The sequence below is a fragment of the Elaeis guineensis genome, chromosome 6, assembly GCF_000442705.2.
Source record: "Elaeis guineensis isolate ETL-2024a chromosome 6, EG11, whole genome shotgun sequence".
Taxonomy (NCBI): domain Eukaryota; kingdom Viridiplantae; phylum Streptophyta; class Magnoliopsida; order Arecales; family Arecaceae; genus Elaeis; species Elaeis guineensis.
In genome coordinates, this window is record NC_025998.2 from 27,133,733 (window position 1) to 27,139,595 (window position 5,863).

Consider the following 5,863-nt stretch of genomic DNA (forward strand, 5'->3'; position numbering starts at 1 on the left):
TCTCTTCTTTTCTTACTTTTCTTCCTTGATTATGAATCAAAGACTAAAATCAACAAGAGAAATCCCAAGCTCCTTTTGAGCATCGAGAAGTGGGACGCGCAACACCTTAGGCATTGGATTTCAAGGGGAGAAGAGAGGGAGAAGAGAGAGGGAGCATGGGGAGCCTCTAAGGGAGGTGTGGGCTGCTGGAATTTAGAGCTAAAGAGCCTTAGGGAAGATTCTTTAAATAGGCATAAGATTTGAATCCTATTCAAAATCAAACAACCACTTAATATAAGTCCTATTTGTTTAGGAATCCTTATTCCTTTAGTTATTTGACCTACTTTAGGAGATCTTTAGGTGCCAACTTTTGGAGCCCTTGCACCCACAAATACACATACTACATAGTTGCCATGGGATGCTCCAATCAGGTCCACATGCCCTTTCTAGTGTGTGCATGCCCAACTTGATCAAATCAAGTGGCACCCATCAAGACTATCAAGAAAATTGATTAAGAGTTTGAACCCTTAATTCATTTGATCCAAAATCTAGAAATCCAACAATTGGAGTCTAATAAATCTAATTATTTAGATTATTAACAGATAATTAAACTTAAATTAATCTTATCAAATAAAAAATTCAAATGTAAAAAAAAATTAGGTTCAACCATGTGCTAGCAAGGTTACTGAATCTAATAGGATTTCTCTAAATTTAATTGAGACTTCATAAGTCCAATTGCTTATTCAAGTTAATCTCTTTGTTGTGTGACTTTATAGATTCAATTCTATCTGGTAGTGAGATATACAATAATCTTTATCATAGCATCATTGAAACTCTTTTAATGGGTCAGAACAGTTCCACTCTAACTTATCAAAGATTATCATCCTGAGCAACCCTAATGAGCTCTCACCATCTACTAATGACACCTAGCAGTATGTAGTGACAACCAATAGAACTGAAAAATAACCTCAAGGTATAGTTCACATGTGATTCAGTCCCTCTGTCGTGTGTCTGATTAGATGACAGGTCATTGATAAATCATCAAACCTCATCATCAGTCATATGATAGGTTCAATCAACTCAAATCTAATTATGATCCTTATAAAAATTTTTTCTATCAATCACACTGCTGTAGCTACAGACTCTTAGACTTAGCTTCTCAAATTTCATAGGACTACTCTTTATCAAAGTCAATATATTCTATCTAGATGCGCACTCTACTCCTATAGTGATCAACTGTCATCAACATCCACTACAATGACTCATTGAACCATGTTTATGTATCAGTCAAACTCCAGCAGCCTCACTGTGAGCAATCATACCATTATAGATCAAAGAACTATTCATACAACTACAGCATCGAGACAATCACTGACGATCAAGTAGAAATCTATGTGATCTCTCGTATGGTCATGCTCAGTACTAGTTATTCTCTAACAACTATCTAGACTCATCGTTCAGTGTCTTTACACTGTAGATCAGAGACTCATCTATTTCGAAGGAAGCGATCTGTACGTCGGTCTATCCTGATCGATCACCATTCTCATGATGTTACTATGATCAGAAGTATTTAGAAATTATATATATTTCTACTTCTCAATATTTTAAAATATGTATCGAAATGTTAATTCATGGATGATTCAAGGACACATCACACTTGAATAAAAATCAAACTTGTTCTTTATTGATCAAATCAATGAATTAAGTATAAAATTATATCTTAGATTTATTACAATGTATCAGTTATATTGGCTTCTAGGATATACATCTAACAAACCTAAAATACCAAATCAGTAGAGTCGAGTGGAAAATGAATAAACTTGAAAAGTAGATTAAGTGGATAAGTCGATGTGTTGTTATAGTGCTAGTAATTTTTGTTGTTAAAATGCTTAAATAGTAAAGAGTCTCGGTAATGTAGTCTTATGTGTTGGATTTTTTATGTCGGGACATGTATGTATATTTCAAAAAAAAAAATTAAACAATACAGTGGAATAGAAGATTAAAATATCTTTTAATCTACATCATGCATGTCTAAAATATAAAGCATTAGGATCTACTTCATATGCTGAAATTGAATATATATTGAAATTGATATGTGATCGAATCACATATTTGTTTCGCAAATCTTTTCTTCAAATCTAGATTTGAAAGAGAATAGGTTCTTCCTTAGCCGCGTAAGCATCTGATCTCTATGGGTATCCACTCAGGATCAACCTGAAACAATCCTCTTTGTATTGATTTTTTCTCTCTAAGAAAAATCGGCCTGCGAATCTGAACAAAGCCTGGATCGCAATCAACTTTTGATCCTTTTCTTGATCTTCTTCTTCTCTTCTTCTCTTATTTTTCTTTCCTTGATGATGAAGCAATCAGAGACTAGAAACCAGCAAACAAAAGAGATGCCCAAACTCCTTTGGGCATGGAAGAAGAGGGTGCCCAAGGCTTGGGCATTGGATCTTCAAGGGAGAAGAGAAGGAGAAGAAAGAGAGGGGGCGTGGGCTGCTCCATGGAGGTGTGGGATTGTTGGTTCAATTGCCTAGAGGCCTTAGGAAAAGTTCTTTTAAATAGGCATAAGATTTGAATACTATTCAAAACCAAACAACCACTTAATACAACTCCTATTTGTATTAGAAATCCTTATTCATTTAATTATTTGACTTCTTTTAGGAGATCCTTTAGGTGCCAACTATTAGAGCCTTTACACCCACAAATACATACACCACATGGCACCCATGGGATGCCCCATACTGGTCTCACATACCCTCTAATGGATGGGCAGGCCCAACTTGATCAAATCAAGTGGCATCCAATCAAAACTATCAAAGAAATTAATTAAGGGCTTGAACCCTTAATTCATTTAATCCAAAACCTTAGGCACCCAATAATTGGAGCTCAATAAATCTAATTCATTTAGATTATTAGTAGGTAATTAAATTTGAATTAATCTTATCAAATAAAAAATTCAAATGTAAAGAGAAAATTGGATCCAACCATATACTAGCAAGATTACCTTGAATCCAACAGGATTTCTCTAAATCCAATTGAAACTTCATAAGCCCAATTGCTTATTCCAGATCTAATATCTTTGTTGTATGACCCCATAGATTCAATTCTATCTGATAGTGAGATATACAATGATCTCTATCATAGTATCGTTGGAACTCTTTTCAATGGATCCAAACAATTTCACTCTAACTCATCAAGTATTGTCGATCCTAAGTAATCCTAATGAGCTCTCACATCCATCAGTGACACCTAGCAGTATGTACTGACAACCTAGTAGAATCAAAAAGAACATCAAGGTGTAGTTCACATGTGATTCAGTCCCTCTATCGTGAGTCTCGACTAGATGACAGGTCATAGATAAATCGTCAAATCTCATAATCAGTCATATGATCGATTCGGTCAGCTCAAATCTAATTGTGATCCTTATGAAAACTCTTTTCCATCAATTACACTACTGTGGTCATAGACTCTCGAACTTAGCCTCTCAAATTTTATAGGACTACTCCTCTTTATCAAGATCGATAGATTTCATCTTGATGCGCACCCTACTTCTATAATGGACCAACTATCACCAACATCTAGTACAAGGGCTCACTGAGATCATATTTATGTATCAGTCAAACTCCAGCAGTCTCACTACGAGTAGTCATACCATCGCAGGTCAAAAGATCATTCATACAACTACAGCATTAAGATAATTACTGACGATCGAGTAGAAATCTAAGTGATCTTTCATATGATTACGCTCAATACTAGTTGTTCTCTAACAACTATCCGCACTCATCGCTCGGTATCTCTACACTATAGACCAAAGACTCATCCACTCCGAAAGAAGCGATCTGTGTATCGATCTATCCAAATCGATCACCATCCTTATGATGATACTATGATCGAGAGCATTTAGGAATTAAACACATATCTCTAATTCTCAATACTTTAAGAATATGTATCAAAATATTAATTCTATGGATAATTTAAGGACACATCATACTTGAATGAAAAATAAACTTACCCTTTTATTGAGCAAATCAATGTATTAAGTATAAAATTATGTCCTGACTTTATTATAATATGTCAGCCATATTGGCTTTTAGGACATACATCTAATAATCTTTCACTTGAAATAAAACTAGTTAGTCACAAATCTATGTCCCATCTTCTCAAGGTAGACTTTCATCTTCGATTGGCTCAATTATTTTGTCAGTGGGTCTGTCACGTTTTTCATGGAGTCTACTCTTCACACCTCGATATATTTCTTTTCAAGATAGTCGCATATGATATGGTACCACTGTTCGATGTGTTTTGATTTTTGATAAGACTTTGGCACCTTAGCAAGTGCTATAGCTCTATTGTTATCGCAATAAAGTGGTATGACATCTGATGTCATAACTCCAAGTTTTACGATGAACTTTTTAAACCAAAAGCCTTCCTTTGCAGCATCTGAAGCAGTGATATATTCAGCCTCTATAGTCAAATCCACTATGATAGATTGCTTGAAACTTTTTCAACTGACTGCGCCACCATTGTATACGAATACATATCCTGATGTAAACTTTCTATCATCAGGATCAAACATGAAGTTGAATTAGTATACCCCTCAATTTACAACTTAGAACCTCCTCCATAGACCAAGAACAAATCTTTAGTTCTTCTTAAGTACTTAAATATGTTCTTCACAGCTATCCAGTGCTTCTCGTCTAGATTCGACTAATACTTGCTCGTGACACTCACAGCAAGGACAATATCAGGTCGAGTACATAGCATGGCATACATGAAGCTCTCTATGGTTGAGACATAAGGAATCCTACTCAAGCGTTGAACTTCTTCAGATGTAGTCGACACATCATCTTGGAAAGATGAATACGATGCCTAAGAGGTAAAAGTCATCTTTTAGAGTTTTTCATGCTGAATCTCTTTCGCACTTTCTCTATGTACAGCTTTTGTGACAAGCCTAGCATCTTTTTAGATCCTCTCTATAGATCTTTATTTCAAGAATATAGGATGCTTCCCCTAGATCTTTCATGAAGAATTCTTTAGATAACCATCTTTTGATCATGGTCAGCTTAGGAATATCATTCTCAATAAGGAGAATATCATCTACGTAGAGTATGATAAATATTATTGCACTCCTACTGACCCTTTTGCATACATAAGATTTTTCTTCATTCTTGATGAAATCAAACGATTTGATCGCATCATCAAAATGAAGATTCCAACTCTGAGAAGCTTAATTTAATCCGTATATGGATCTTTGCAGCTTACAGATTCGAAGATCACCATTACCAGATGTGAAACCCAAAAACTATTCCATATAGATATCTTTCTCAAGATATCTATTCAGAAAAGTGATTTTTACATCCATCTATCAGATTTTATAATCATAATAAGCTGTAATAGCAAGCAGAGTGCAGATGGACTTCAGCATGGCTACAGGCGAAAAGATTTCTTGATAGTCAATATCTTCGCATAGCTATAACCTTTTACCACAAGCCTAGCTTTATAGGTCTCTACCTTACCATCGACACTTATTTTTTTTTGTAGATCTATTTACACCCAATGGGTACTATACCCTCGGGTGGATCCACTAAGGTCCATGCTTGGTTCGAATGCATCAAGTCAATTTCTGACTTCATTGCATCTAACCATTTCTCAGAATCGATGTCAGACATCACCTCATCAAAGGTATTAGGATCAACACCATGACTGTTATCTCTCATAAAGAATATTTTTTTTATTTTCTCTATAAGCATACCCATGTACCTTTCAGGAGGTCAGGAGACCCTGCTAAATCTACGAGGTGGTAGAGAACATCAACTACTGACTCATGAATAACTGGTTCCTGAGGATCTATAGCTCTTTACTCTTTAGAGAGCTTCTCTTC